We start from the raw sequence: 21,890 nt of genomic DNA on the forward strand, positions 1-21,890 counted from the left end.
TCTGCACAGGACCTGGAGTCTGTCCCAATTTCCTGTCTCTAACCTCACTGTAAGTGCTGACCCACTTCTGGCTATTTTTATTTGTTTCTTTGAAAATGCTCACTGTGACTGGAGTTGACTTGCCGACTCCGTTCTGTATCCTTCCCACCACCTGAGTCCCAGAGGGCAGCACTTCCCACCTCATGCCAGTAATTATGGGTGAGCACAGAGCCAAAGGATGGCAGGGTTTTGTTGGTGGTGTGACAAACGGTGACCCCTTTCCTTGCAATCAGAGACACAGGGACAAGCAGCTTGCACCTGCACATGGTCTTTTGCCTGATTTTCCTCTCTGAGGCAGGCCCCCTCCACGAAAGATGGGCACCTTCCCGTGTTCCGGAATTCTTGGGGGTGCGCTGACTCCAGGTTCTTGCCCTAGCTTTGGGCCCCGGGCAGTGAGCATGTGTAGTTACTTATCTGGGATTGCAACCTGAGTCAACAGTGAAACCAGGAAGTGAACTCAGGGTCCGGCATTGTATGGAAAGTTGGGTGTATTTACTTTTCTCTTAAAGCAAACTTTGATTGACTCTTTAATAAGTTACCATGGAGGATATAGTTCTGGTGAGATTTGACTTGGCATCCAAATCTAAGTCACATATTGATAATGGAGGAGAGGAACAGGGAGTCTTTTACGTTTTTCCAGTTTTATCATTAACCCCAAGTTCAGAAATCTGTTTGCTTTTAAAATTATCAGTTTCCTCGTTTAGGAAGGTGACAGTTCTCTACTGATGATGAGGTTGTTTTAGACGGAGTCTCATTCTGTCACCCAGGCTGGAGTGTAATGGCACGATCTTGGCTCATTGCAACCTCTGCCTCCCGGGTTCAAGTGATTCTCCTGCCTCAGCCTCCCAAGTAGCTGGGATTACAGGCATCCACCACCATACCTGGCTAATTTTTTGTATTTTTAGTAGAGACGGGGTTTTGCCATGTTGGCCAGGCTGGCCCTGAACTCCTGACCTCAGGTGATCCGCCCACCTTGGCCTCCCAAAGTATTGGGATTACAGACATAAGCCACCACGTCTTGCCTGATGAGGTACTTCGATGTCCTTTGTGGAAAGGCCTTATCAACCAGCTGGCACACAGCACTGTGGGAACCTCTGGCGGGGCTGTGTGAGGAATTAGAGTGACCTTGACTTCAGACAGGCCCGATATGGGTCTCGACTCTGTCACTTACGGTGTCACCTGAGGAATCCCTTCTCTTCTTTGGCCTCAATGTCCTCCTCTGGGAAATGAGAGTAAAAAGTCTCTCCCTTGTAAGGTTGTTAGAGGGCTCGGCAAGGAGATGGATGTGAAGGGCTGGCAGGGGGTGTGGAACGTAGCATGTGCTTGGTGGGGCAAGCTATCAGAGTTATTTATGACTCAAATCATTTTAATTGTGGGCCATAAAATTTCTGTTTTCTCTTTCCAGAGATTTCTCCAGGATGTTACCTGTATGAGGTACACAGTGTGAGGACACGCTCCGTGCTTTTCCTACTTGGGTCCACGTGAGTGTCTGGAGCTGCCCTTCAAGGAAGGGAATAGAAGAATGATTCTGCCTCCCTGCTGAGAGGGACGTGGGCCCTGCGGGTGGTCGGGCTGAAGCGTCCTCTCCTTTCTGCTGACAGCACTTCCTCATTAAACGCAGAGATCTGCAAAAGGGAAAACAAAACACAAGAAGAAAATGAGGCATCAAAGACCCTCCTCTTATGCCCATGGGGATTTGGAGGACGTGCTATTTCTTTACTTTCCCAAAGGGCCCAAGAAGAGCTTCTAGGGAGAGGGAGAACACCCTTTTAGGGGATTCCCACCAGGCCTGTCTCCTGAGGGCTCCTGTAGGAGAGGTAGTAACTAGGGTGCAGACCATTTTCTGTGTTATGGGCATCCAAGGAGAGAAGAGAGTGACCCCTTATGACTTGGGAGGCCCATAAAGATGGGGTCCTGGATGAGCAGTAGCAAGGAGGGTACAGGGATGGGTGTGCCTCGGGGGCTGGCAGTGAGGATGGCATTGTCCCTAGAGAGTTTAAAGACAATCCAGCTCCAAGTCAGACTGCTTTTAAACCATTTTAATTGCCACACACCAGTAAGTTCAAACAATATCAGTGATAAAATCTCCTTCCGTTGGGCAGCCAGTCCTTCTGCTCCCTCCTGATGTGTCCTGAGTGAGAGGGGTAGGGAGGAGCTAGTGTGTCCCGAAGACAAAGGAACCCGAGATATTTCTTTCCTCTTCCAAGCAAGAGTGGCTGGAGACGGCAAATGAGTGCTCAGGGATTCTTGGGGGTCAAAAGAGTCACCTGAGAGAAAGGAAGAGAGGGGAACTGCCACATCTCAGTGAGGGGAGCACCGCAGGCTCTGCCTCTCTTCCCCACCCATCTAGGAGGAGGGTCTGGAGTGGAGTCCATGAGGGGCTGGGCAGGCCTGGGGCCCTACTTTGGAGGGAATGTGGTAAGCAGACCATACAGGCAAGCAGACAGTCCTTGGAGGTTGAGGGTGAGACAAAGAACTGTAGTATCCTCTGTGTCTAAAGACACCTTTGCCTTCTGTCCTGACCCACAGATGGGCACTTCTCCTGCCCTGCCGTGCTTCTGCCATTTCTGGTGGAAATAGCTCGAAAGACTCCTGCTTATCCACAGAGCAGGGGACATTTACCCATGACAACCCCCTGGCAAAGTGACACGGTTATGCCCATTTCATAGACGAGGAAATGAGGCCCAGAAACGGGCAGGAATCTTCCCCAGCTGGGAAGCGGTGGATCTGGGACTTGTTTGCCCCAGAGGCTGCCACCTGGACACCTCACTGCCCTCAGAGGCTGACGGGGCCCCCAGCAGCTGTAACCGTTTCTTTTGAGTGCTTCTCATTGTGTGGAAGATCATTTTGGGGGTGCACAGAGCTCCCAGCTTGCTGTGATTCAGCACAACCCTGGTGTGTCACCAATAGGAGGTGGCCTTGATGGGCATAGTGCCAGCCAGCCAGAGACCCTCAATGGACAGGGGGCGTTTCCAGAGGGCCTGGTGTTTTCTGCATGGCAAGACTCCTACAGAGAGGCCAACCTGGTTTTTGGAGAACAGTTTGCATTTCCGGTGGCCCTGGGGGCACATGTTCCTGTTGGATTCCTGCACTGGAAGTGAGCTTGTGGGGCTGGGCTGCCAGCAGTGCCTGCCTTGTGCCGGGGCTTTTTTGGTATGGAAACTTCAGAGAGGCGTCACCTCCATCTCTTTTTTGCTCAGGCTTTGCTCATCTCTCCACACCTGCTTTTTGGGGCTCAAGCCTGGAAGAAGCCTCAGGACACAGGGGAAATGTCCGCCTGCTGAGCAGGACCCGGCGTGAAGGAAGAAGCCGTCCTCTGATTCCTCATGGCTCAGCCACCCCTCGCCTGAGCTGAGCCTGGCCACAGGGCCCGCCTGCAGGAAGGGTTGACCCACGGCTTCATTGTGCTCAGGCTGTGCTAAGAGCCCAGGGTGAGGACCTCCAAGCCCCAGAAGCCTCAGTTGGCCAAAGTGCTAGATGCACGTGGTCTGCCTTCATCCCTGATTCCCTCAGAGCCTGCATTTTTCCAAATTCAAGAGAGGCTCCACCTTTGAGAAGACCCGCCTGTCCCGGTTATTTATGTGTACCATATCTCCCTTTGTTCCGCAGAGCGGTGCGCATAAAAGGCTTTTGGGGAAGGGGAGAAGTGCCGCTCAGTGACTTGCACAGGAAATTGGAAATTGGATCCCAGGCCTACCCCCACTCCTCTGACTCATGCTTAAGCAAACCCAACACATGCCCTGACCTTTGCTCTCTCCCTCTATTGCAGGCCATACCTGCCAGCAGCCCGCTGTCCTGGCCATGCTGCGGCTCACAAAAGTCCAGCATTTGGCTAGTTTCCTGGGGGAATGAATCTTTCCGAGCCAAACTAATGCTATGCATGCAGCCTATGCTTTTTTTTTTTTTGGTCTTCCACAAAGTGAATACTTACTTTTTTTTGCTCTTTAAATTGTCATCCATTATATTCATCAACACAGAGAGATGGAACATTTGGCAAAATTATTTTAAGTAGCACTCCAACCTGTGATGGTAATATCAAATCAAGGAATTTGCTGAGCAGCTGTGGGGAAGAACAAAGGGCCTGAGAGTGATTTAGGGCCTGGGGGAGGGGAGGTGGTGGAGTTGAAGGCCCAGCCGGTAGCAGAAACAGCTGGAGAGGTAGGTTGTGCACTCCCGTGGGAGAGCCGGCCTTCTCAGCCCTGCCATCCCATCCACCCGTGCCTCATCAGAGAGTTTTCATCTGCTGAACATACCACATGCAGCACTTCAAAACAGATAAACTAAGCAGAGGATTCAGATTCAGTTTAATACCCTCGCTGAGAACTTCGGCTCAGGAGTTGGACAGGCCTGGCCTTGAATCCTGGCTCTGCCACTCACTGGCCTCAGTTGCATCATCTGTAAAATGGGGCTAATGTAGCAATCACTTCGTAGGGATTACTGTGAGGTTGAGTGTTTATTTGACCCAGTCACTGGCATAGAACAAGTGTTCAAAATACTATTATTATCACAAATATGCAGAAATGTTCAATGTATACACTCGGTTTTTGCAACCAATTAATTCAATGAGCATCTGTTGAGCACCTGTTATATGTTGGGTGCCGGGCTGGGTGCTGTTTGGGTACAAATATGTAAAGCATAGGAATTAATATGCTATTAGATAAACTAAAAAGACTTCTATTGACTTAAAAAGTAATAATGACTTCCAGTCGTATTTAAGTAATTAACAAAAGAGCCTTTCTTTTTTTTTTAATTTCCATTTTTGAGATGGAGTCTTGCTCTGTCTCTCAGGCTGGAGTGTAATGGTGCTATTTCAGCTCACTGCAACCTCTGCCTCCCGGGTTCAAGCAATTCTTGTGCCTCAGCCTCCAGAGTAGTTGGGATTATAGGTGCGCCACCACGCCCAGCAAATTTTTGTGTTTTTAGTAGAAACAGGGTTTCACCATGTTGCTCAGGCTGCTCTTGAACTCCTGACCTCAGGTGTTCCACCAGCCTCGGCCTCCCAAAGTGCTGGGATTACAGGCATGAGCCACTGTGCCCAGTCGAAAGAGCCTTTCTTGACAGATGGTCTATTAGAAACAATTTGAAAAGAAAATGTAGAGTTGAAAAAAATAAAAGGGAAGCTGCATTCTTTTTAATTGTTTCTGAACTTGTTGCTTTTCAACACAACTATTATCTAAATTAACTTAATTTCTTAAAATAAGCCCTGCTTCATACCCGGGAAGCTTCAATCAGCTAATTTGCAGATAATCAGACCTGTTTACAAATAGTCTGGTTTGTCTGAGTGACTTTCGGTGACACATGCATACTTAGAAAGGGTATCATTTGCCAGGGATTAGCCAGTTCTGCTGAATGACAGTCTTCGGAATTAGAAGTCATCTAGTTCAACCTTTCATCCTTTTAATAGAACTTCTGGTAGATAACAGCTGAGCTTCTGCTCAGACTGCTAGAAATGGAGAACTTACTACTTCAAAACGTAGATACTGCCCGTGTTGAACAGCTCTAAATGTTCAAGATGGAATAATTAATAGTAAACTAATTGAAAAGAATTTGCATAGCACATCTCAAGGACAAAAATCCCTTCTGTTGTTTTTTCCTTTCGTCTTGGTCTCCATCTCTGTCATTTGGTGGTGTTTGGACTGCCTGTCTGTCTTCCCCTTTTACTCCGAGCGGCCGCCTGCCCTCTGCCCCCTGCCCCCGGGGGAACAACAATGGCTCTGATCACAACTGGGTGGCCAAGCGTATCATGCCGTAGAAGTTTGGAGCCAACACTCAGTTCAAGTTGCTCCTCTCCTTGTTCTCTAGGGTGGCTCCACTAGGTTCTGCTTTCTTGGAAAACAACAGTGAACTTTGTTTAGCCAAAACCCTATTTCCCAAGCTGATATTTGCTCACTGGCCTCCCCTCCTCCAGCTGCTCCCAACTGCTGACCACTTCTTGAGCACACTGCTAGCTGCTTCTGCTGTTCCAGCACTTCCTGGAAGGCAGCCGCAAGCCGCCAAGGCAGATGGAGCCCAAGCCCTGTTGCTTGTGGCCTTGGCTTACTGAGCCTGAATCCACGACCGGATCATTAGAAAAGGAATGGTGTGTGTGCCCACCTTTGAAGCCAGTAGGCCAAAAGAAGGGTGAGCAGGACAGCGCCATAACACCTAGAGTTATGGTGTTTGGTTCACACTTCTGGTTTCCTGCAGAATTGTTAGAATTTTTTAAAAAAGGAAGCAGCAAGTTGAGAGCAACTAAAGTGAAAAGAGAAAAGTGATACAAAGGGAAAGGTTTATTTTTGGAGCTCTTAGATTCTGAAACTCCTTCTGACTCTTTTATCCTTTTACCTCTCCCATTCTCCTCACTGGGCTCTTTGTCCTCACGGGGACTGTGCGTCTGATCTCACTCTAGCTCTGGGTCCCTTAGGCTCTTCTGGCTTTCTGGTTCCTGGAGTGAGCCCTTTCAGTGAGGCCCTCCCTCAGTTTCCCATCCCTCTTGTTCTTCTGCCATCCAGACTCATCACAGCCCAAATCGGAGACCGGCTGGCTGCATGGCTGGCTACTCAGAGCGGCTGGAGACAGCCATGCCCCAGGGCGACTTGTTCCACAGTGATCTGACTGGTTCACCCAGGGGTCTTGGACCTCACAGACCTCATCGGGAACATCAAATGAGGTTTCTTTGGCAGGAATGATATTTAAAACAATGTGATTTAGTTATGAGCATTTAAGAAACAGGAGATCACCAGAAAATCCAGAGTTTTAGCTCCACAAGCAGAGCTGGCGAGCTGGCGGTCCCCGGTCTTTACCCATTCTGGGATGACCACTGGCTGGAGCTGAGAGGCAGCGGCTACTCTGACATGGGGCACACGCTCCATTTTACTACCATCTCTGCAACAACAGAGAGTGTCTTCCTGGACCCCCAAACTGAGAATTAGATGCCTTTGATCAATGGGCTTGGTTCCTCCCACTCCCCAGACGACCTGATTCATGAGAGGCCTGCCTGTTCCCCGTGGGTATCTGAGTTTGCAGCCCATGCTCAGTAGAGTTTATTCAGCAATCCTTTTCCTGACCTATAGCAGATTCCTAGCCCATCACATTTCTAATGCAGTTGTTGCAAGTCTTGTCCAGACCTTTCAGACCCTTGATCTTTCCGGGAGATTGTGCCTCATACATTAATGAAAAGATTGAGGCCACACAACAGGTACTCTTAACGCCTCAGCTTTCTGCCTTTCTGCTTCTAAGGTCTCTCTCTCCATTCCTTCCTCTTTCCCTCCTTTCTAACTCTCTTTTTCTTTTTTTCATCACTTTAAAAAAATTGTAAAATAGAGTGTACCTACAGAAAAAGGAGGCCGAGGCAGGAGAATCGCTTGAACCTGGGAGGCAGAGGTTGCAGTGAGGCGAGGTCATGCCATGGCACTCCAGCCTGGGCAACAGGAATGAAACTCTGTCTCAACAAAAAAACAAAAACAAAAAAGAACCAAAAAAACAAAAACAAAGATATACAGTTCAGTGATTTATCACAAAGTCAAAACCAGTGTCATTATCAGCCTGATCGAGAACTAGAACTCTGCCCTCCTTCACCCTGCACTTACTCCTCATTCCCCCGTCCACCTCTACCCTCCCTCCCTATCAGAGGTGACCATTATCCTGACTTTTTATGTAAAGCATCTTTGATTATCTTTACCACCAAAAATATATGTATAAACAGATGTTCATAGCAGCTTTATTCATAACTGCAAAAACCAGGAAGCAACCCAGATGTCCTTTAATAGGTGAATAGATAATAAACTGTGATACATTTAGGCAGTGCACAATTATTCAGTCCTCAAAAGAGATGAGCTATCAAGCCATGACATGATATGGAAGAATCTTAAATGCATATTACTAAGTGAAAGAAGACAGTCTGAAAAGACTATATGCCTTATGATTCCAACTATATGTCATTCTGGAAAAGGCAAAACTGTAGAGGCAGTAAAAGGATCAGTAATTGGCCAGGTACAGTGGCTCACATCTGTAATCCCAGCACTTTGGGAGGCCCAGGCGGGCGGATCATGAGGTCAGGAGATCCAGGCCATCCTGGCTAACATGGTGAAACCCCATCTCTACTAAAAATTAAAAAAATTAGCCAGGCATGGTGGCATGCGCCTGTAATCCCATCTACTCGGGAGGCTGAAGCAGGAGAATCGCTTGAACCCAAGAGGCAGAGGTTTCAGTGAGTCAAGATGACGCCACTGCGCTCCAGCCTGGGTGACAGAGCAAGGCTCCGTCTCACACACACACACAAAAAGTATCAGTAATTGCCAGGGATTAGGGGGAGGGAGGGATCAAACAGTGTAGCACAGAGGGTTTTTAGGGCAGTGAACTGCTGTGTATGATACTGTCATGATGGGCACCTGTCATTATACATTTGTCAAAACTTGTAGAATGTACAAGACCAAGAGAGAACCCTAATGTGAACTATGGATCCTGGGCGATACCGATGTGTCAGTGTAGGCTCATGGATTGTAACAATCACACCGCTCGGGTGGGGGATGTTGATAGCGGGGAAGGCTGTGCTATGTGGGGGGCAGAGGGTATTTGAGATATCTCTGTACCTTCCGTTCAGTTTTGCTGTGAACCTAAAACTGCTCTAAAAAAGTAAAATCTTAAAAAAAGGGAAAAAGGTCTCTTTAAATGCTAAAATTTAGTTTTTGGCTAAACTGAACTTTAGTATTTCAATGCTAAAGCCTGTGTTTTGTGTGTGTGGTTTTTTTTTAACTTTATATAAATGTAACTAAACAGTATGCATTCTTTCCTGTGCCGCACTTTTTACTCAACATTATACTTGTGAAAATCATCCAGGTTGTCATGTGTAGGTGTAGTTTGCAGTTTTTATCAGTGGATAGTATTGCATTTTAAAAATGGCATAATTTGTTGGTCTGTTCTACTCTTGGTGGAGATTTAGGTTGTTTCCAGTCTAGGGCTATTGTAAATGATGCTGCTATGATCATCCTTGCTGTTGTGTGCTGGGGGAGGCATATGTGTGTTTCTGAGGAGTCTGGAGTCTTCTTTGTGGAAGGGTTTAAATGATCAGTTCAGTTTATTGAATAGTTATTGGGCTAGTTAAGATTTACATGTTTTCTTGTGTCCGTTTTTGATAAATTTTCTTTTTAAGGGATTCACCAATGTATCTAAATTTGCAAAATGTTTTGGCATAAAACTGTTCATAATACCTTCTTATGATCTTCAATAAAGGTGGTTCTGTTGTGATGTCTCTTTATCATGCCTGACATTGATTATTTTAATCTTCTTTTCTTTCTTTTGCCCCTTGATAAATCTTGCTAATTTTTGTTTGTTTGTTTGTTTTTGTTTGTAGACACAAGGTCTCACTCTGTTGCCCAGGCTGGTCTTGAACTCGCGGCCTCAAGCAGTCCTCCTGCCTTGGCCTCCCAAAGTGCTGGGATTACAGGCATGAGCCACCATGCCTGGTTTTGCCAGGGTTTTAAATCAATTTTATTACTCTTTCCAAAAAATCCAGATTTTGGTTTTGTTGATACAGATGTTCCTTCATTTACAATGAAGTTGTGTCCCACTTAAAGTGTGTTTTTAACTTAAGATATTTTCAACTTATAATGCGTTTATCTGGACATAATTCCAATGTAAGTTGAGGAGCATACTGCATGCATATTGCTTTCATATTATTGGAGTGATAAAATCATAAGTTGAACCATTGTAAGTTGGGGACCATGTATATTTCATATTTTATATTTGTTTTTTAGTGCATTAAATTCTTCTTTTCTTGGGTTTAATTTTCTGTACTTTTTCTAATTTCTTGAGATGGCTGCTTAGTTCATTAATTTTAAGACTTTCCTATGATCAATATATGCAATTATGCAATTATAGTGATAAATATTCATCTAATCATAGCTTTAACCTTATCCCATGACCTTCAGTATGCAATATGTTTATTATCATTCTATTAAGATATGTTAAAATGTTATTTTGATTGTTTTCATGGGTTATTTAGATGTATATCTGCATTTTCAAATACATGGGGCCAGGCGCAGTGGCTCACGCCTATAATCCCAGCACTTTGGGAGGCCAAGGCGGGTGGATCACCTGAGGTCAGGAGTTCAAGACTGGCCCGGCCAACATGGTGAAACTGCATCTCTACTAAAAATACAAAAATTAGCTGGTCATGGTGGCACATGTCTGTAATCATAGCTACTTGGGAGGTTGAGGCAGGAGAATTGCTTAAACCAGGGAGACGGAGGTTGCAGTGAGCCAAGGTTGTGCCGTTGTACTCTAGCCCGGGTAACAGAGCAAGACTCCATCTAAAAAAAAAAAAAAAAATTCATGGGAGTTTTCTAATTATCATTTTGTTACTGGCTTTTAGCTTACTTGCAATGTATTTAAAAGTGTATTTTGTATAATTTCAGTCATTTGAGATTTGCCAAGACATGCTTTATGACTCAGCATATGGTTGATTTTTGAAATTGTTTCTTGTGTGTTTGAAAATAATGTACACTTGTAGTTGTGAGTTCAATATTCTATATATGTCCATTAGGTTATAGTTCCTGATTGTGTTGTTTGAATCTTTTATATCCTTACTGACTTGTCTGCTTGTTCTGTTAAATATTGACAGAAGTGTGTTAAATTCTACCATGATTGTGGGTTTGTCCATATGTAGATATGTTGCTTTTTGCTTCATGTATTTTGAGGTATTAGGTGTATATAATTTTATAATATTGGCTGGGCGTGGTGGCTCACTCTTGTAATCCCAACACTTTGGGAGTCTGAGGTGGGTGGATTCTCTGAGGTCAGGAGTTCAAGACCAGCCTGGCTAACATGGTAAAACTTTGTCTACTAAAAATACAAAAATTATCCAGGCTTGGTGGTGCACACCTGTAATCCCAGCTACTTGGGAGGCTGGGGCAGGAGAATCTCTTGAACCTGGGAGGTGGAGGTTGCAGGGAGCCGAGATTGTGCCACTGCACTCCAGCCTGGGCAACAGAGTGAGACTCCATCTCAAATAATAATAATAATAATAATCATAATTTCATGACATTATAACTTCCTGGGAAATTGGAAATCTTGTTATTAAGACGGGCCCTTCTTTATCTCTAGTAATGCTTTCTGCTTTAAATTCTATTTTTTTTGATAATTAGTAATATAGATAGTCCATGTTTTTTGGATTAGTATGGTATATATTTTCCATACCTTTACTTTTATCCATTTTGTATCCCCATCCCCCCTCCTTTTTTTTTTGGCTCACCTCAATTTCGGCTCACTGTAACCTCCACCTCCAGAGTTCAAGCAATTCTCCTGCCTCAGACTCCTGAGTAGCTGGGATTACAGGCGCCTGCCACCATGCCTGGTTAATTTTTGTATTTTTGGTAGAGACGGGGTTTCACCATGTTGACCAGGCTAGTCTTGAACTCCTGGCCTCAAGTGATCCACCTGTCTTAGCCTCCCAAAGTTCTAGGATTACAGGCATGAGCCCCTGCCCAGCCCATTTTATATCCTTAATGTAATCTTCTGTAAACACTATATAATTGAAAACATTAATCATCTGGCAATCTTCGTCTTTTAATGGGACCATTTAGTCCATTTATATTTAATGTAATTCCTGATTTCTCTTTTTGGTGGGGAGACAGGGTTTAGCTTTGTCATCCAGGCTCAAGTGTAGTGGTGTGAACATGGCTCACTGAAGCCTCGACCTCTTAGGCCCAAGAGATCATCCTGCTTCAACCTCTCAAGCAGCTGGGACTACAGGCGTGTGCCACCATGCCTGGCTAATTTTGTATTTATTGTAGAGATGGGGTTTCACCCTCTTGCCTAGGCTGGTCTTGAATTCCTGAGCTCAGGCAATCTGCTGGCCTTGGCCTTCCAAGGGCTGAGATTACAGGTGTGAGCCGCTGTGCCTGGCCTAATCCCTAATATATTTGGATTTAGATCTCTCATGTTGTGTGCTTTCTACTTGTCCTACTTATACTCTATGTTCATCTTTCTCTCATTTTATTGCTTATTTTGGATGACTATTTTTTTTAATGTTCCGTTTCCTTCCTCTATTATCTTGGAAATTATATACCCTTTTTACTCTTCTTTTGGTGATAAGCTGCAAGATCACAGTATTTCTTCTTGTCTTATATTAATTGGTGCTTCATGCTCTTTTCAGGCATGAAAAGAGGCATGAAAAGAGCTCTTTCAGGCATGAAGAACTCTGAAACACCCTAACTCTACTCCTGTCCCCAATTTTGTATTATTGTTGTCGTGTATTTTAAGCTATATATATATTTTTAAATTTTTATTTATTTATTTTTTTGAGGTGGAGTCTCGTTTAGTCACCCAGGCTGGAGTGCAGTGGCGCGATGTTGGCTCACTGCAAGCTTCGCCTCTCGGGTTCACGCCATTCTCTTGCCTCAGCCTCCTGAGTAGCTGGGACTACAGACGCCTGCTACTATGCCCGGCTAATTTTTTGTGTGTTTTTAGTAGAGATGGGGTTTCACTGTGTTAGCCAGGATGGTCTCGATCTCCTGACCTTGTGATCCCCCTGTCTCGGCCTCCCAAAGTGCTAGGATTACAGGCATGAGCCACCGCGCCTGGCCTATTTTTTTTTTTTTTTGAGATGGAGTTCACTCTTGTTGCCTAGACAGGAGTGCAGTGGCACGGTCTCGGCTCACCACAACCTCTGACTCCCGGGTTCAAGCGATTCTCCTGCCTCAGCCTCCCGAGTAGCTGGAATTACAGGCATGTGCCACTATGCCTGGGTAATTTTGTATTTTTAGTATAGACGGGGTTTCTCCATGTTGGTTAGGCTGGTCGAACTCCTGACCTCAGGTGATCTGCCTGCCTCAGCCTCCCAAAGTGCCGGGATTACAGGCCTGAGCCACTGTGCCTGGCCAAGGAATACGTATTTGAAATTCAACAACATTTAAAATTTTTTATATAGTCACTCTCAATTTGTATTTACCTATATTTTAATCCTTGCTATTGTTTAATGTATTACTTTCCTTCTTGCATCTCTGACTTTCCATCTGGGACTATTTTCCTTGGGCCTGAAGAGTATTCTTTAATATTTCCTTTATTGTGAGTGACAAATAATTCTTTTTTGGTTTGTTATCTTTAATTCATCTTTATACTTGAAAGATATTTTTGGAGGGCATACAATTCTAGGTTGGCAGTTATTTACTTTTAGTATGTTAAGGGTAGTCCATTATTTTCTGGATTTCCTTGTTTCTCTTGAGAAACCAGCTGTCTGTCTAATTGTTGCTCCTTTGACAGTGATCTGTCTTTTATTCTATGGTTCTTTTAAGATATTTCCGTTTCCTCTGGCTTTCAGCAATTTTACTGTAATGTACCTTAGGTGTATTTCCTTATTCTTGGAGTTTTTATGGACTTCTTGAATCTGTAGCTTTATGTGTTTAATTTGCTTTGGAAAAAATCTCAGTTATTATCTTTTCAAATATTGCTTCTTTCTCATTTTTTCTTCTGTCTTTCCAGAATTCCAATAACATGTATACTAGGTATTCTTACTCTATTATTTACCACTCTTAACTTCTCTTTTGTCTTTTTCATTCTTTTCTTCCTTCATGCTTCATTCCAAATATTTTCTTCTGATCCAACATCCAATTTACTTCAGCTTTGTCTAATTTCTTATAAAACATACTCATGACTTATTAAATTTAATATAATATAATAATATAATAGATACAATATATAATATAATATATAACAATATAATATAACAATATATAATATATGATATAATAAACATAGTAATATTTTTTCATTTCTAGAATTTCTGTTAACACCAATATCTGGAGACTGCCTGAGTGTCCATTGTTCTATTTTCCATTGTTATGCTGGTTTTTATGTTTATTATCTTTTCTTCTTATTTAGTTATTTTTGCTGTTATAGTGGGCATAGTTATAACATTAATTGCGGAAATTATTTGAGACCTAGGATGATGTTGTCTTCCTCCAGAGAGGACTTACTTTGCTTTTGTCAGGAGTCTGGGGCCAAGAGTACCCTGAGATTAATTTAATCCAATTTAATGGATTGAAATGATTTGAAGGTGAGCTGCAGTGTCTGCAAAGGCCGGGCTATTTCTGGATAATATTTACTCCTACAGTATAGTCCTTTAGGGTCACAACCCAAAGATAAGGATTTTCCTGGGAGACTCACCTTGGTGGACCCTGGACCCCAGTATCAGATCCTCTAACCATATCATGCTGTATGAAGTGTTGCTCAGATTCTCATCTTCTCTGCTGTGTGACCTGAAGTTGGCTAACAATGAGGAGGAAGAGTGACTTCAGACTCTGGGTTTACCTTCTGGGCCTCCATTTTTCCTGGTCCCTGGCTTGCTAATTCTTCACTCTTGTGTTAGCTATCAGATGCTTCCGGAAAGATGATCCCTAGATTTAATGCAGCTCGTATGTTTGTTCTCATTGGGAAGATTGGTATGAATTACCTAGCTGCTATGGTTGCCCGCCTCTACTTTCTCATCCTTCTTTCTTTTGTATTTCATGGAATTTCAAGTAAAGAAATGTCCCTTCTTCTCTCTAAAGCCAGCCCTTATAGGTGCTACTTGGTGTCCTTTCTGTCCATACTTGTCTAGAATCATAAAGCATCTTCAATCTCTCCTTTAACACTAGAGCCTTCCCCTACAAACACGTTCAGCTATCCCCTACACAAACAAATACAACTGACAAACACGGTATCCTAAACCTTGCTATTCTTCCCAATCACAAGCCTATGTGGTACTATTTTTGGTGACGACTCTTGCCAGAACAGTTTATCAACTCCTTTTTTTCCCAGAGTAATGTTGACAAATCTGCTCAAATCAGTGTTCCCAACTTGATTGACTCGGCCAGAACGAGTTTACATAGAGAAGAGTGAAGGGGGAAGATAAAAAAAAAAATGAAGAGATGCAAGAGGAAATTTATAATGTTTTATTTTTGTGATGGTGTCTTGCTTTGTCACCCAGGCTGGAGTGTGGTGGCATGATTGCGACTCACTGCAACCTCCACCTTCCGGGTTCAAGCAATTCTCCTGCCTCAGCCTCCTGAGTAGCTGGGATTACAGGTGCCTGCCACCACGCCCAGCTAATTTTTTGTATTTTTAGTAGAGACGGGGTTCCCCCATGTTGGCTAGGCTGATCTTGAACTCCTGACCTCAAGTGATCCATCTACCTCAGCCTCCCAAAATGCAGGAATTACAGGCATGAGCCACCGTGCCTGGCCATAATTTTTTTTTTTTTTTTTGGACGGAGTCTTGCTGTGTCACCCAGGCTCGGCTCACTGCTGCTTCTGCCTCCCGGGTACAAGCAATTCTCCTGCCTCAGCCTCCTGAGTAGCTGGGACTACAGGCACGCACTGCCACACCCGGCTAATTTTTGTATTTTTTAGTAGAGACGGGGTTTCACCATGTTGGCCAGGATGGTCTTCATCTCCTGACGTCGTGATCCGCTCGCCTTGTCCTCCCTGAGTGCTGGGATTACAGGCATGAGCCACCGCACCCAGCCCATAATGTTTTAAATTATGCAGACAAGCCTGGGGTTTTTCCATAAAATTATCTGTCCCTTGTTCTTATTTTCTCTTTTCCTCCCTTTTGTTATCAGAGTTTTGAAGGGGCAATTTATCTTTGTTATTTCTATTACTCAAACACACACTCTTATTTAAACATCACCAAAAACCTCCTAGTTGCCCATCCAGTGGCCTTTTCCCAATCAAAACTCATTCTCCTTGTTCTCCTTGTAGAATTTGTCAGGGCTTTCATCCCTCAAGTTTCTCCTCCCCTACGTTCTGGAATGCTTGACTTTCTCAGCTCTCCTGCCTACTCATTCTTTTCCACCTTCCATTCCTTTCTTCTACTTCCTAAAGATAGAACTTCCAAAGGTTCTTGGCCCTTTCTCTCATCTTCTCATCATAGAGTTTTTGCCTTAGTAGATTCATGGCTTCCACCATTCTTTTTTGGGTGAGGACACCCAAATCTAAATATCCGGCCTAGGTTTCTCTGAGGGTTCCGGTTTTGCATTTCTGAACGACTGCTGTTTTTTCTAGCTGTGTGTCCTAGAAGTCCTTCAAGGATATTTTTAAAAGTTGAGCTCATAATTTCCATCCACAAACTTCCTATTTCTTATTTCCCAAGTCGATTAATATCACAACGGCATCTCTATACTCCTTCTTTTTTCTCTACATTAAATGCCCTTTCTTTCATCTCCACTTGTTCAAATTCCATATAGCTTTGAAAATTCAAAGGTTTCTCCTTCGGAAAACCTTAGAGTCATATGAAAAAAGTATGGGCTTCAGCAGTGAGAGATGGGTCTCAAATGCAGGCTCTGTCACTAACTGTATGACTCTGTACAAGGTGTTTACTGCAAACTTGAGTTTTTCTCATCCATAACGTGGGAGTCAGGGTGACTGGCTCACAGGGTTTATTGATAAGATTAAATGCATTATTTATGAGCATGCTCTGTGTCTTTTGTTAGACTGTAAGCTCCTTGAGAGCAAGATTCATGTCTGATTAATCAATATATCCCCAGGTACTGATTAGTTATCATATGAATGAATTAATATTGCACATTTTGCCAAACAACATGGTGCTGATGTCAGCATTTTATTCACCCACTAAAGAGATCAAACCTACTTTATTTTGGTCAATATTGCCTAATTATATGCAGGCACTACTTTGATAGCCTTATTTTATTTCTACTCAGGTTGAATGACTTGACTTAATGTCAAATGAGTGCTAAGATGGGAGAAGGAATTGGAGGCTTTTAGACCTACCCTGGGGTCAGTTTTTTGTTGCCCTCCCACATGCAGCAAAGTTGGAATAATTGTCTAGTGAGCTTAATAGTGTAGACAACCGGCCCTGGCTGGAAAGGTCCCCAAGTCCCATTGCCTCTTTTTATTTTTGTTTAATTTATCTGGATAATTCCTTCATCTCTTCACTTCTTTTGATCTTTGGTGAATAGCCTCTTGGGTCCAGGAAGCCGTCTGTTCCTACTTCCCTATTCTCATTCTCTCTCTAGCCTCCTTCCTCCTCCTTGTCCTTAAAAATGGGCGAGACTGGCTGGAGCTGTCCTGCAAAGCCAGCCCTCACCTGGGAAGGGATCTTTTTCCAAGGGCATACCAGGCCCAATGCACCTGTCTGCTAGGGTGAACATGCCAAGCACTTGTCCCTCTCTTGGCCTATCAGATGCAGCTGAATACACTTGGCTGCTGCTCCAGCAATTTGGTTATTCATTTTCGGCTCTTGGCTGAGTGTCTACACCTGGTCAGAGCTTGGCTCACACACTTTCTAGTTCCCTTGGCTGAATGTCTGCAACCATTGCATATTGGCTCTTTCCCTTTATCCTCACTTTCCCTCATTAGGTAAATCCTTCAAGGGAGGAATAAATGGAGGTGAGGTAGGAGATGGGCACACACAGTGGCATTCCCTTTGAATAGCTGGAAGAGATCTTAGAACAAAGTTTTCTGGTCAAGGCCAGCTTAGTAAGGTGAATTATTGCCTCCCCCAAAATATCAGGTCCTAATTCCTGGAACCTATAAATGTTATAGCTGAATATTTGTGTCCTCTCCCAAATTCATCTGCTGAAACCCTAATGCCCAAGGTGATGGTAATAGGAGACGGGGCCTTTGGGAGGTGCCCTTGTAAAAGAGAGTGCAGAGCTAGTCCCTCCCACCATGCGAGGACACAGCAAGAAAGTCCATCACCACATGTATGAACCAGGAAGCAAGCCCTCCCCATGTTACTGGATGGAAGGTCTTGACTGTGAGTTGTCTAAGTTCTTGGGGTGTTGAACAAACAGTTGAACAAAACACACAAACAAAGCAACAAAAGAATGAAGCAATGAAAGACAAATGAAGCAACAAAAGAATGAAGAAACACAAGTAAAGATTTATTGAAATGAAAGTACACTCCACAGAGTGGGAACAGGCTCAAGCCAGCAACTCAAGAACCCCCCAATTCAGGTTTTTATTAAGCTAAAATAATTTGGTAACACCCCAGATGCCATTTAGAGGTCTCCAATTGGTTCCATCTTATGAAGGATTGGCCTGTGACCAATCAGAGGCTGAAGTGGAAGCTTGGCCTGCCGTCAATCAGAGGCTGAAATGGAAACTTCTGTCTTGTTATCACAGGAGTAAAAATGTGGCCTGTATGCTGCCTCATCTTGCCTAGAACTGGCTGCACCAGCTGTTCTTTTGCTTATGCCTTAACCCTTGGTTTCCCTTATTCCCTATTCTCCTGTCTCACCCAAATATCAACTCTGCCAGTGTCTTGACCTTGGACTTCCCAGCCTCCAGAACCATGATAAATGAATTTCTGTTGTTTGTAAGCCACTCAGTTTATAGTAGTTTGTTTCAGCAGCCTGGAAAAACTAAAACATTTGCCTTATTTGGATAAAAATAATTTTGTGGGGCTAGGTGAGGTAACTTATGCCTGAAATCCCAGCAGTTTGGGAGGCTGAGGAGGGTGGATCACATGAGGCCAGGAGTTTGAGACCAACCTGGCCAACATGGTGAAACCCCATCTCTACTAATAATGCAAAAAAATTAGGTGGGCTTGGTGATGAATGCCTGTAATCCCAGCTACTTGAGAGGCTGAGGCAGGAGGATCACTTGAGCCCAGGAGGTAGAGATTGTCATGAGCTGACATGGTGCCATTGCACTCCAGCCTGGGCAACAGAGTGAGGCGCTATCTCAAAAAAATAAAAAAAAATTAAAAAAAAAAAAAAAGGATTTTGCAGATGTGATTAAGAATCTTAAGATGGGGAGATTCTTCTGGATTATCTTGGTGGTCCCTAAATGACATAATAGGTATCTAGTTCTAGACTGAATGTTCGTGGGTGAGTCCATTAAGAGCTGCTGCTCCTGCTACCACCAGGAAGCTGGCCACCCACTGCAAAGCTGCCCTACAGCTCCTACAATCTGTGCCCCCAACACATGCCTCACATCCAAGGCTTCTGTCCCCTCTGAACCCAGTTTGAAATTCAAGTCTTGCATGACTGCCTGTTATTTGAGGAATCTAAATCACAACTGGGACTTTGGTTGCAGGGGTGCCTGGGAAATGTGGTTTTTAGCATTCCAGCTTCTGCATTTCAGGAAGGTGACTTCCCGTTGTGGCCATTGTTGCACTCCATATGCCATGTATGTTGAGTGGGCCAGTCCAGAATTTCTTACACAAACACCTACTACGTGCATAGCAGGGCTGTAAGCCATTTAGAAAGCCCTGCACGCAAGGCACTTACTTTCTTATGGGTGTAGCGAGTAAGTTCATCAACAAATAAACCCAGTAATTTAAGATACTGTTATTTGCCACAAAGGAGATAAGGTAGTGTAATGAGGTAGTGACTAAGAGTAGGGGTTGCTTTAGTTGTGTAGATTTATATATAGATTTCGCTAACAGAACAGTCAGAAAAGTTCTCTTGACCTGACGTTCTTTGTCTTGATCTGAATGATGAAGAGGCAGCCATGTTTAAGTCTGGGGAAATGGTGTTCCAAGAAGAAGGAACAGTAAGTGCAAAGGGCTGGAGGTGGGAATACCTTCGCATACTCAAGGGAGAGAAAGAAGCCAGTGTAGCTGGAGTGTGGTGAACGAAAGCAGAGTGGAAGGAAATGAGGTTGAAGGACTAGGCAGATGCTAGATCCCAAGGACCTGATGGGGATTTGGATTTTATTCTTGTGACAACAGGAAATCACTGGGAAGTTTTAAGTGGGCGAGTTAGAGTGGGTTGAATAGTGCCCTCCAAAATTCATGTCCACTGGGAAACTCTGAATGTGACCTTATTTGCAAATAGGTTATTTGCACATGTAATGAAGGCAAGGATGGAGATCCATCCTGGATCAAGGTGGGCTCTGAATCCAATAAGAATGTCTTTGTAAGAAACAGAAAATGAGTCACACAAAGAAGAGGGTTTGGGGCGATGCAAACCAAGGAGTGGCAAGGATTCCCAGCAACCACCAAAAGCTAGGAGAGAGGCAGGGAATGGGTTCTCCCTCGGAGCCTCCAGAAGAAATGGAACCTGCTGCCATCTTGATTTTGAACTTCTGGCCTCCCGAATGCTGAGAATACATTTCAGTTGTTTCACACCTCCTAGTTTGTGATACTTTGTTATGACAGCCACAAGAAATAAATACAAGAGTGATGTGATCTTATCAGTGCTATAGAAAACTCACTCTGGCTGTGGTCCGGAGGTGAAATCTAGGAGCCAAGACCAATGGTGGCAGGGAGACCTGTTAGGACTGGGTGTGGCAGGGGTCCAAGTCGGAGATGCTGCTGCTTAGACTGGAGGAGTGTCTGGCTAGATGGTGAAAAGCTTTCAGTTTCAGGATGTGCTAGGAAGGTAGACCCTGTGGGTTTTACTCTTGGATTGGATGTTGGGGGAAGACTGAGAGATGAGAAAGAGGAGTTAAATCCGACTCTTAGGTTTCTGGCCTGTGCTGTTGGCATGATTTATTGAGATGAGGAGGCTTGCGGAGCTAAGTTGGGATTGAGACGCTTTTTGGTCATGGGAAGTTGGAGATGCATATTTGAAATCTACATGGAGATGCTGAGCTGGGCAGTTGGGCTAGACCAGTGTAGGGCTTCAGCGGTAAGTAGACACAGGGATAACATTTGAAAGCCATCTACATATAGGTGACATTTAAAGTCTCGGGACTAGATGAAAGAGTAGATGTGGAAGAGAGAAGAGCTAATGTCAGAACTCTGGGGCATTTGAGTGATAGGTAGAAGTCTGGAAGAGACAAAGGAAACTGAGAAAGCATGGGGAGGAGGGAGGAGAAAAACCAGACAGAGGTGGGCGGCAAGTCACCCGAAGGAAATATTTGTGAGACGAGATGATCAACCCTGATGCTGTTGAGGGTTGAGCTAGATGAAGACATTGGTGTGAGCATTAGCTTTGGCTCAACGTAGGTCTTTGGGAATCTATTTTAGGAAGAGGTGGAGGAAAAGCTAGACTGGGGCCATTGAAAGAGAGAATGGTTGGCAAAGAGGTGGTGATGGTGTCTGCACAACTCTTTGGAGACGTTTACCTCTGGAAGGAAGCATGGAAAGGGCCCGGGTGCTGGAGAGGGGTGTGAGAGAGGACAGCGGCAGGAGAGGTGTCCACAAGGAGCATGGTGATGTGATTCTGGGAACGAGTGGAGTTGTCGGCCCTCGACAGGCCAGGTGCAGTTCTTCTCTTGTGACCTAGGAGAAGGCAGAGCAGATGCACCAGCTGCCGCCAGGGCTGGTGGATGGAGCTGGTGGCTGGAAGAGGTGAGGGAGGTCAAGCTACAACCCAGTGACAAGGGCTGGGTCCCTGTTTCAGAAACCTGTGGGAAGGCATTCTTAGTCTCAGATGTAGTCTGTTCAATCATCTCAGCAATATCCAGGTGGCAGGAACCCAGGACTAAGCTCTAGCACTCTAGACCAGTGTAGAATGACTATAGTTAACAATAAACTATGACCTGCTTTCCGGCAGTTAGAACGAGGATATTGAATGTTCCCAACACAAGGAAATGATGAATGTTTGAGATGATGGATATGCTAATTACACTGACTTGATCACTATACATTGTAAGTATGGAAACATCACTATGTACCCCATCGCTACAAATATGTGCAGTTATTATTTGTCAATTAAAAAAAATTAAAAAATAATTTTTAAAGTCATTTCTCTGTCCAGGATTTAGAACCACTGCTTTCCTTTCTTCTCACCACCCACTGTCCCCCACCTTTCGCCCTTGGGGATTTGGTAGGGCTCAGCGAGTTTTTCTGTTAAACCCTATTTATTTATTTAGAGACAGGATACTGCTCTGTCATGCAGGCTTGAGGGCAGTGGCGCAATCTGGGCTCACTGTAACCTCTGACCCCGAGGGTCCAGCGATCCTCTTACCTCAGCCTCCTGG

General features: G+C 44.3%; 1 long non-coding RNA gene across 2 annotated transcripts in view; it reads left to right on the plus strand.

Moving 5' to 3' along the window:
* LOC108522235 (uncharacterized) overlaps window positions 1–4,839 on the plus strand; it is a 42,889-nt gene extending 38,050 nt beyond the window's left edge. Inside the window, exons 1-3 of one of the 2 annotated variants that reach the window (XR_001883410.1) lie at window positions 1,029–1,069; window positions 1,445–1,520; window positions 3,240–4,839. This is a non-coding gene — a long non-coding RNA (uncharacterized LOC108522235). Of the gene's footprint in view, window positions 1–1,028; window positions 1,070–1,444; window positions 1,521–3,239 lie in introns of those variants that run through there. The other variant, XR_001883411.1, reaches the window with a different exon arrangement.
* Window positions 4,840–21,890: the final 17,051 nt, after the last annotated feature.

Source organism: Rhinopithecus bieti, unplaced genomic scaffold (genome assembly GCF_001698545.2).
Source record: "Rhinopithecus bieti isolate Rb0 unplaced genomic scaffold, ASM169854v2 scaffold_57691, whole genome shotgun sequence".
Taxonomy (NCBI): domain Eukaryota; kingdom Metazoa; phylum Chordata; class Mammalia; order Primates; family Cercopithecidae; genus Rhinopithecus; species Rhinopithecus bieti.